The 12,015-nt window shown below is 36.1% G+C and overlaps 1 pseudogene; it reads left to right on the top strand.

Annotated features, from left to right (window-relative positions):
* The first annotated feature begins 4,014 nt into the window (after positions 1-4,014).
* LOC127852818 (endoglucanase-like) lies at positions 4,015-11,010 on the top strand (annotated as a pseudogene).
* The last annotated feature ends 1,005 nt before the right edge of the window (positions 11,011-12,015 follow it).

The following is a 12,015-nucleotide window of genomic DNA, read 5'->3' as shown; positions in this document are numbered from 1 at the left end:
AAATCACACGTTTATTAAGCGGGTTTCTCAAAATAAATTGATCGGTGATTATACCATCATTATCATGAAAATCAATATGGCATCAAAATAACCCTCAAAATACTGTTTGTGTTTGGTATTTTCAAATTCAATATTAAAGGCTTATATTTTCAGCCTTCAGAGGCTGGTGGCGGTATTGTGTCATTATTATTTTTTAAGAAACCTTGTTTAAGACCTTTCTTATACTTAGATTCTTATACATTCTTTGTACTTATAAAGTAAACGTGTATGTTCATCAATTTAGAGTTCTGCAGGTTATACTGAATTTTCACAGACCATTATCTGACAAGCTGCCTCTTACTCTTTTATGTATGTTGACTTGGCAATGTGTATCAATGTGATTATAAGATTGGTGGTTTCGCCAAATAAATAACCTATGGACAGATTTATTACAAAAAACCCGAAAGTTGTTCTCTCACCATTGAGAATTCCGATTACACGTAGTATTCATTTGCCGTTAAATTATAGACAATTACTTTTTTCTAAACCTACAGTCAAATTAAGTTTACTTCGAACATCTTTCATTGCAGGTACAATGCGGCTGAGTTCTAGTTCGCAGCGTAATTAAGCTCCGTGTAATCGGTATCCTACAATAAATAAGTGCAACTCCAGGAAGTGTTTATGTTGCAAGTTTTTAAATATGTCCTCTTTTATTCTTTCATCGGTTAATAACCGCAAATTTTCAGTTAATATTAAATCCGATGTCTCATGAAATTCTATGCATGTGGTTTATGTTATTACTTGAAATGTACCCTGTTGTGGTGCGCAATACGTTGGGCAGACGGGTAGATCACTTAAAACACGTTTTAGAGAACATTTTTTTTAAATTAAAAATAACAATAAATTTTATAACTTCATTTACCAGCACTTTAATAAAACGGGTCATAGCGTAACAAAGATTTCAATTCAACCTGTGGAGCAACTTATTTTTAATAATAGTACTTCAAATCAGTGCCAATTAAAAGCAAGGTGTATGTCAGAATTTGAATGGATTAAACGTTTGCAATCAGCTTACCCACTTACCCACTTGGATTAAATGATAATATTCTAAATGTCGGAACAATTTCTAAAAATAAATCGATTAATTCATTTTCTCTGTTTAGTAAACGTCTAAGAAATAAACGTTCACATGGCATTAGGAAAAATGGTAACTTAAGGCGTAAATTTAAACGTCTGCTTTCTTTAAATGATTGCTACACATTATAACAAAATGGGGGTAAACATAAATTGCTAAGTGCACTTTGCTCTCTTTCTGTTTCTTCGTTGGCGCATATTGATAAGGAATGTAAACTTATTTTACTTCAGTCTGACCCTCTATATGAATGTGCTTGTATTATTGAATCTTTCACTGACTTCTATCTTAAACCTTTTATTGAACATGCACTTAACAAAACTCGAAATCGTATCAAAATTGAGTTTGTAACAAAGGTCTTGATTAAAATTTCTAAAATATTCAATGATAAAAATGTACGTTGGTTGATTCCCCCTTATTTCCGCAATACTGAATCACCACTTATTTGCTACAAATATAGTAAACCTGTAAGAAGTATCGTTTTTAATTATAATTCTATTTCCACAGATATAAATGTAATAAGAAATTGTCCTACATTATGTGACTGTACTAGTTCTAAATATATATATGGTCCAGTTGGACATGTTATTACTGGGGACCTTAATTTCATTCAAAATAAAAACCATAGAAATTTGCTACGCAGAGGTCCCTAAGTACAGACTGCCTATTCCTGTTGATTTTGATGACTGCATTAAGAATATCGTAACATCCTTACATGATTATTGCACTAAATGGTGCAGGAAGGAAAATGCTGAAATTACTGCACTCAATGATTGGAATTTTTATTTATTTAGAAGGCCATGAATAAAATATGTTTTTATGATACACATCCTTTGGCCCTACCACATTCACCTAAATTTAATAAACAAAATCTCTGTAAATTGCTTGAAGACTTAAAATCTAAATTCGTCTTAGTTCCTGCTGATAAGGCTGCTAATAATGTTATAATAATATGACGAGTGTTTTATGTTCAAACTATTTCACAAGAACTTTCACAAACTACATCATATTGTGAGTACAATAAGCAACCTAATGAAATTATTACTGACCATATTGCCCAATGCATAAAGTTAAATGTAATAGTCAATATTACTGACAAGAAATTGCCATCACTTTACTGGATACCTAAATTACATAAGACGCCATATAAAAGTCGTTTTATCGCTAATTCAGTGTCTTGTACCACCAAACAATTATCAGTGTATCTTACATCTGCATTAAGTGCTATTAGATATCATATAGCTAAATTTTGTAATAAAGTTTATGAAAATAGTAATTTTGGTCAATAAAAAACACCTTAGAAGTTATCGATGAAATTGAAAATAAAAAATATAAGGTGTCACAGGTAAGTACTTATGATTTTTCTACACTATATACAACGCTACCTCACGCTTTAATAAAATCCAAACTTGTTTCTTTGATTGAAAAAACTTTTGCCAGAGAGAAGTGTTTGTATCTAGCTTTAAACACTAAAACAGCTTTTTTTACTAATCAGATATTAGATAATTACATCATTTGGACTGGTCTTGACTTTTGTGCAGCACTTATTTTTCTTTTGGATAACTTGTTTGTTGAATTTAGTGGTAAAATATTTAAACAAATAATTGGCGTTCCTATGGGTACTAATTGTGCGCCACTTCTAGCTGACCTTTTTTTATATTGTTATGAAAGCGAATTTATGTTAGAATTATCTAAAACTAAGCAAGTAGATTTGATTAATTGTTTTAACCTTACTAGTAGGTACATTGATGACATACTTAATTTAGATAATCCATTATTTGAACAATATATTCACAAAATCTACCCAAAAGAACTAGTCTTAAATAGATCGTGTATATCCAATACAGACGCTGCGTATTTAGACTTACATTTAACTATTAATAATAATTTGATCAAAACTAGTTTATACGACAAACGGGACGATTTTAACTTTGAACATGTGAATTTTCCATTTCTAGATGGCAACATCCCTAAAGGACCTTCCTATGGTATTTACATTTCGCAGTTGGTACGTTATGCCAGAGCATGTTCGTGTATTAAAGATTTTAATGATCGTAATCTAATATTGACTAAAAAAATTGCTAAAACAAGGTTTTTTGTATCATAACCTTAGAAATAAATTTGCTAGATTTTACTCTAAGTATGGTGATTTAATTTCAAAATATAATGTTTCTTTAAAATGGCATTTAAATAATGGAATCTCCCATCCATCATTTTACGGAGATGTGTTGAAGCGTGTCCGCAAATTAAAATATGTTAAACCAAATGTTCATATTAAACTTTTCAATTTAATTAACTTGTTTTTATCAAAAGGATACGATACTTATGTACTTAAAAACACGTGTTTGATGGTTTTCGATTCACTATATCTTTCTTCCCTTAAAATTTGGAATCATTAGTGATATTATAGGCATTTTTCACTGTTGAATAAAGTTGTGTCATTGTGTCGTATGAACAAATCTGCATGAAAACTACATTATAGGCATTTTTCACTGTTGAATAAAATTGTGTCATTGTGTCGTATGAACAAATCTGCATGAAAACTACATTTGGACTCAAATCGTACATCAAAGCATTTCTGTCTTCAGTTGTCAAAACACCTATGTACTGTTTGATTCCAATAATGTCGCTTTAATGGAATTACCAGTTTTATTCATTTGCTTCTTAATATTAAATCACCTTAACTTGTTTTATTAGTAGCACAGCCCCATAAATATTTTTATTTAGTACTGTCCCTGGAATTTGTTCACGTCATTATGTCATTATGGATTTTTGTGACGTCATACGACCGACTTTCCAAGTTGTAATCTACATGCATAGGTCATTGGGTTTATAACGTTCCATTTTATTTATATTTTCTCTCTGATAGGCGTTTCTTGTTTGATTTAATTATTTTTATTTTTTTAGAAGTCACATAAAAAACCAAGCTATGTAATATGGAATTTTTACACCCATTATTGCTGCTTCTACAATTTATATGAGGATAAGTAGCGTGTAGCCGAGGACGATAGCAGACGAGTGTTTCCCTCGAAGTGTGTACTTTCGAGGACGACGTCTGCCATCCTGACAAGGTCTCCGGTCGATGACCCGGTGAGTAGACTAGTATTGTGTCATTGCTAGCAGTTGTAGTAATTGTAGGCGAAACCCACTGATGAGCTAACCAACATAAACACTATAATAAATAACGCAAATGTTGTTTACAAATTGACATCATGTTCGAATGCAAGCATATTAAAAACTACAATTGACTAGTTCTTTAATAATCAGTATATAACCTGCTTCAATTTGTTTCTGTCTATACAAATTCTATTTAAATTTAATGTACAAGCAGAAACGAGTGTTATGCGATCAAAGTAAAGCGGTACAACATACTTTTTATTTATAAGATTCATCAATTAAGCATAGTGTCGATTTGGTATTGTTACACGACAAGAGAGTTTCGGTATAAATTCGAGATGTGATTACTTAGTAAAATATCATGCACGGTCTCATACATGTTTATATGTCATCCTTGTCAGACTGTTAATTACCAGTTGCATCAACGTTAACCCTTTCGTTTATGGGTTTAAAACGGTCCTATCTTTACATTTATCTGAGGTATCAACAGCTAGAAAATTAAAGTTGTCAAAAAAATCTTAAATAGATCCCGGAAAACGGAAAATTACGTTGTTGTGAAATATAATTATCTCACTTGAAACACAAAACTACTCAATTTCACTGTATCTTCTAGATCCAACGTATTTCCGCTGTGTCTCTTACATAGTGTTAGGGTAGTTATGAATCCTGATCGGATCCTGCCCAAATACAACAATGGTTTCATATTTGTAAATAAATGTTCATGTAACTGTCCCTTCTGTGTATGTAAAACTGTTCCAACATTGGAAGATGTGTTGCGGTGAAAGTGTGGGGTATATAAATGTGAATGAACCGTCTTTTTTACTGGGGATGGGGATTTCACAGTTTGTCTGCTTCATTCTGCATCGTAGCTAGGCGCACACGCTTAAGTCTCCAATAGGAATATGTATGTCTGTATGTATGTCTGTGTGTGTGGTTGTGCACGCATATCTTTCTCCATATATATAATAATCGACTTGAACGAGTATCTATCAATAGATCCCGGAAAACGGAAAATTACGTTGTTGTGAAATATAATTATCTCCCTTGAAACACCAAAATACTCATAATTTCACTGTATCTTCTAGATCCAACGTATTTCCACTGTGTCTCTAACATAGTGTTAGGGTAGTTATGAATCCTGATCGGATCCTGTCCAAATACAACTATGGTTTCATGTTTGTAAATAAATGTTCATGTAACTGTCCCTTCTGTGTATGTAAAACTGTTCTAACATTGGAAGATGTGTTGCGGTGAAAGTGTGGGGTATATAACTGTGAATGAACCATCTTTTTTTCTGGGGCTCGGTCAGCAGCTGGAGCGGACTTGTCACCCGCTGTTTATCGTCGAGAGATCACTGGACCGACCCTGCCAGAGGTCCCGTCTGTAGGGGGACGAAACAGTGGGACAGCGAGACCACCAGTGTGGGAGACATACGGGGCGGACCTGGGACTGCTTGGGGGGGCCTTGGAGTAGTCCCATGAACATCGAGGGTGGCCCTATAGAGAGAACCCGGGACGGCGATACTCAGTACGCTCAACGTGCTGGGGAAACCGTCTCGGGGATGAAGACGACGGCCGGTGATTTCGAGCGCGGCCATAAAGGCAGAGCGGCGAGCTGCAGACCCTTGGGAGCTGCGTCCAGACATAATTTTGTCTTTGAGATTGTCTATTGTCTACCAGTGCACATTAAGGTATCATTGGCCACCGTGCACTGGTTAATTTGGATCTAAGTTATATCTTTGGCGAATACCCGGGCAGCCGGGGTAAATTTGACCTATTTTGGCTCAAAATTAATCTTTCCCCCCTGAAAGGTAACAGGGGCAGGTCGGACTATAAAGACCTCGTGAAGGGGCAAGCAGGACCTTGTCACGTAATCGTTCATAGTTCATGTACGACACATAGTTATAACACTGTTCATTACTCTTAAATTACTGGTGTTTAGCCTATCATTCGATATCTCGTCATGCGCGTATTGGCCTGATGACGAGATTTGCATTAACAATCATTTTCCCGTGTCACGCATGGGACAAGTCCGTCCCTCTCTATTTATGTTAATTTCTCTGCATAATGTGGGATCAAATATTCAACAACACATATACCAGTTTCTAATCCAGTTTAATGTCTGACATAACTAATATTTTCAGTTGTACAAATGCGTTGTGATTGCTACATGATTGTGCCTTTTTCCATCTGTTCACCTCTAGATCTAAATGCTAATTAATTATTTTCCTCTAACATTTGCCCCGTGAAGAGTTATGAATCCCATTGGCCAGTGTTCTATGCGTGCTTATTGCTGATACTGAATCAATGAAGCCACGGGAACGGGATAAACAAACCACCCAAATATTTACCAGCTTTATCTGTATAAACACTTATGCTTGACCAATACAAATCCGGCATTGTGTCAACTATACTATTCTTTAATCTCTCCCTCATCAATAAGCTTATTTATACATATGAGCACTTTGTGACTGTCATGTTTCAATAAAGTAATCCCAAAAACGTCCACCTACGAATTCCTACCATAACGTGACACTAACTCCAAGGGTTAAAAAAATAGTTTCCTTTTAAACCAAATGGTCTAGAGGTTAATATTTTCGCGTATAACACCGCATTGTTGTCCTCAACTCGATTTTTTTCAAATCATGTCCCTAGATTGAAAACTTTCATCATCCCGAGGATCACATGATTATTAAAAAGGGTTTCCCTCTGAAGTTAATGGAGGGTTGTCGGGCCTAAACGTTGTGGGCTAGGCAGGGGAATTCCATCCATGGTGTTTAAAAAATTTATGTTCGAAGACTATCATTGATGCAATGTGTGGTATATTGTGTGTATACTGAATATTCGACTTGTTGTTCACAACAACATATATACAAAATAATGAATATATATCTATATTATTTAATAGTCGTATTAAAACACGTAAACCAAGCGAGTCGCACATGATAGGAACTAAAACGAGTTTCTTAGTTTATTGGATTATATTTATGACACCTTGGGGGGTAGTATAAATTATGTCTCGGTAATTTGGAGATGACGCAATACCACCCTAGATTGTTAAGAAATGTCGACCGCGACACGCCTTTCGGGCCTGGGAACACCCTGTTTATGAGGACTCATATACTATAATAACTAAAACAAACCATAAGTGGTCAAATTGGCCCCGTCGAAGGGTAATGTTTTTGTATCAACTTGCTACAGCAAAGCGGCGTCGAGGGTAGTGTTCATCACTGTTGTGTCAATATGTGTAATATGGGGTCACTTAAATCACATTACGGATCATGTGTTTTCGTTATTTAGAGCATTTAGGGCGGCGCTTCGGTTAGAGACCGGTCGGTATAAAAATATAGAGCTATGCTATAGAACTTGTTTCCATGTACGGATAAGATCGACGATGAAATACGTGTACGCTTTCACTGTCCGTTGTTTGTTGATGCAAGGAAAATGCTAATGGATAATATAAGTGTAAATCCTGAAAATCATGCCATGTCAGATTGTGAAAAATTAAAATATATATTTACTACAGAGAATGTTATGTATTTATCAGCCATAACAAGTTTTTCTATTCTTCATGAAAGGAGAAAATACATTTACTCAAAATAGGTTTTAAAACTTGAATGAGACTTTCTTTAGAGTATTTTTATTAGTATATCCACACTTGTAACATGCTAGGTCTTGCTAAATAACTCCCTTAAATGGTGTGCATCCAGACTGAGGAGATCAAATCCTGTATAAAGTCCTACATAATGTTTTGAAAAACTGGGTAGTTTTTTTTGCTTATTCTTTTGGGAAGAAGTAGTTGCTGAATGTCTCTTCTGCTAAATATGTCTCTGGAGTCACCGTAGGTTTTTTTGTAGTTATAACTTTTAACTGATATGGTTTTAAAATGTAAATAATGTCACTATGGTATTTCTTAACATTGTCTGTTAGTTTTTATCTAAGCGTAGGTAACCATTGTTAATCAGTTCATTTCCGACCTGATAACAGGTAAAATTCGAGTTCGTAAACCATTTTATATTATGCGCGTTAGTTCCACTTTTCGCAGTGTCAGTATTTTACTGCATTATATCGTATGACAGTTTTTAATTATGTATTAGCAATGGAAACCTAACTCTTAATTTAAATATGTGTATAGAGAACAAGTTTGTGAACACTGTGCAATATTTAACTCCTCTTAGTCTCTAATAATTTTTACATAGAATGGACATTTTCATGTTTTATGCACACGAAGGGTTGCATTAAGTTTTTGAACCGTCCGTCAGTCCGTCCGTCAGTCAGTTTGTCCATCCGTCCGAAAACTTTTACATTTTTCATAAGTTTTGTAATATTGAAGACAGCAACTTGATGTTTGACATGCATCTGTATCTCATGGACCTGCACATTTTGAGGGGTATAATGGTATGGTCAAGGTCATCCTTCGGGTCAAAGGTCAAATATATGTTTTCAAAGCGCCACTGAAGGGGGCATTGTGTCTCTGACAAAACATCTCTTGTTATGTATGTTTTAATGCTCTGTATTTAGTATGAACATGAAATGGATGAGACTTAAATGAAACATTGAATTGCTATCTAAATATTTAATTCCTTCCGACATAATTGTATTAACACAGGGACGGTCTACATCAAGTATATGCACATATATAACTGACATAAGTTAGATATATTATAATTCATTGTAATAATTGTATTAAATGTAGGAATATGCGATACACTAAATGACATAATTGTTATATGACGGATAAAGTGATCAGCCATATCATTTTATAGTTATCAATTAAACTTTATTTTGGTAAATTTATCATTTTGTTATCAATGTCGAATATATTTTAATTACGTTTCTTGTATGTTCTTTCGGTTTAGGCGTTTTGCTTAAAATAAACTTGGTTAGTGATGAATGACATGTTTAATGAAGTAAACGACATTTGATTTATTGTATAATAAACACTTTATACATTTTATATAATGTTTTACTGGCATATTGATGTCACACAGCTTACAATTGCGCAGAAACAAAACGTTAGCGATATATTGCCTGATGAATTAATTGATTTGACTGATGATCTTTAATAAAAAACAACAACAAAAAACTTACAAAACAACTTTCATCAAATTTGAGCCGATTCAAGATGTATGATGAGAGTAGCGACCCACATCTCTGCTAAGATATAACGACACGAGATTGTTCTATCATTAGAACTTCCTGTACAACGTCTTCCGTTTCAGGTGCGCTGGTTGCGGAAGCACAACAGAGTGCACGGGATCTCCCCGAATGTACAACGGAAAGTCATGCGCCTCCACAACACGGTACGCTGATAGCCGCAAGGGGGCGTGTGGCTGCGGGTACAATGACAACGACAACCAGGTAAATATCGTCCAAGAGATCCACTTTAAACTAGTACATGTGTAGGTCTGATATCAAAAGATCTTATAAGCGTGTTTGTGTGTTTTTCGAAGTTCATGAAGTACTTTCGGGCCAGTGGCCGCATTATGTTGAACCCGGAGTGTGTCCCAACACTCCTACCTAATTTTCTTTCTAGATTCGGCAAATATTGTGTTATTTAAGCAATTTCCAGCTATTTAGTTTTTTAATGACAGTTATTCAATATTGGTATTGACTGATGCTGTGGGAGGTAGCGTAATGTCCGAAGGACACCCACATGTCCGGTATGGTGACCACCTACCAATCACACATGCGTCTGCAACGTTTTTTTTTTTCTAAACCGGGAAGCAGAAGTGACAAGCGCATTTACCAATCACTGCGCTAACAGCCTTATCTTATAAGAATAACGTATTTAAGCGAACATGTTTTCCGAAGAATTCTTTAAATTTGAGGCTGCATCGATATTGATGCATTTCTACTCATCATTTAACATAATATTTTGAATCTATTTAAATGTGTTATTTTTGTACAAAAGATACAGCTACGAGCATTTCTATGTTCTGTGTATAAACAGTTGCAAAACATAGCATTGGGCGTATACGTGTATGATTTATCATTAATGCTACTATCCTCTGCAATGAGAACGACAGATCTATACTAGCTAAGGTTTTTAAAAACTCGATTTTCAATTCGACAAATACTTGACTAGAACAAATTATTGCTTTCAGTTTCCATGGAACAGCTACGGGCTCGTGGCGGCAGCCATCAGAACCTGTTCGACCCATCGGGCGGAAAATGGTGTGGTCCGGTATGTGGAAAATGCTTCAAGCTCACCACCACTGGTGGTTTCGTCGGTGGCCACGTCGGCGCTACTGCCGAGGGTCAGTCGAAGATCTTTATGGTAACCAACGACTGTCCCAACGAGTGGCCGAACCTGAGCTGGTGCAATCAACAAGGACACCACAGCGTCAATCAATACGGCTACAACGTCCACTTTGACCTCGAAAACGGCCACAATCAGATCACCGGTATGGGCTGGGACAACCCGGAAGTGACGTGGGAATGGGCCAACTGTGATGAGGGTCATGGTCAAGATGGGCGCACTCCTAACTACGGCATGTACCAGCAGTGCGAGTGTAGGCATACTCATACGAAGTAACGCTTGTTGACTCGCGTTCGTCTATGCAATACAAAGCGAAAACCAGCAAGGCATATTTCGATCAACATCTGCTTAAGGTTCTAGAGCTGTAATACGATATTGTACTTTTCTGTTATTTTTTATTATATTTTCAATTGCCATGGTATTTCTCATGCATTCCATTTTGTCAAAACCGTCGATACAGAATACCTGATCGATGCCTTCACATTGCAAATGATGTGTAACAAGTTTAATATAGAAAACTATAAGCACAAAAGCGCTGTTATTTCTCCTCAGAATATAAAAGCAAGCGGGTCCAAAATAGTTCACATATATAAGTTCATAGTACTCATCTCCGTATTGATATTCAGAATAACAAAGTTTCCATAAAGACTAGTTAAAATGTGCAAACGTTAGTTTAAATATTTGAAAATGATGCAGAGTTGCTAATCAACTCACATCGCAACTAGAAATGGCGCGGCAGAGGCCGACGCCTTTCCCCACGCCGCATGTTTGACCCAGGGGTGCCCCAGGGTTGGTTATGGGGCCATGCATAGTTGAGATTGGCTGTATTATCATAAGATATGTTCAGTATTAATTTGAGAAAATCGGTGTAGAAATGAAGACGTTAATGAAAAATAACCTCAAAAAAGGACTATCGCCATAGGATGACATAAACCCCTTATAAACGCTTTGATAGAACTTATGAGCATTTTTCGAAACCATAACGCAGTTTTCGAAACCTAAGCGCGGACTCTAAGTTCAAGGTCAAGGTCACAGGGGTAAAACTCTGTGTGCGTATGGAAAGGCCTTGACCATATACAAATGCATACCAAATATGAAGGTTACATCTGAAGCGACATAGACGTTATGAGCAATTTTCGAAACCTCAACGCAAAGTGTGACGGACAGACAAACGGGCGGACGGACGGACAGACAGACGGACAGTGCTTTATGCCCTCCTTCATGAGTGAAAATTTCTGACCCGGCCCCACCCCAACCCCCAACTTTTGACCCAGGGGTCAGATCAAGATTCCAAATAGTGCAATGTCGCACATATGCTCATAGCTACCATGTGTGTTTGTTTCAAGGTTCTTGTGCTTATAGTGTAGGAGGAGATAGTGGCCAGGGCGGACGGACGGACAGACGGCGGAGATAACCATATAAAAGATTTCGAAATCATAACGCGGACCCTAATTTCAAGGTCAAGGTCACAGGGGTCAAAAATTTTATGCAAATGGAAAGGTCTTGTCCGTATTCACATGCGTACC

This window comes from Dreissena polymorpha, chromosome 12, assembly GCF_020536995.1.
Source record: "Dreissena polymorpha isolate Duluth1 chromosome 12, UMN_Dpol_1.0, whole genome shotgun sequence".
Taxonomy (NCBI): domain Eukaryota; kingdom Metazoa; phylum Mollusca; class Bivalvia; order Myida; family Dreissenidae; genus Dreissena; species Dreissena polymorpha.
This window is presented reverse-complemented; position numbering and strand designations above follow the sequence as displayed.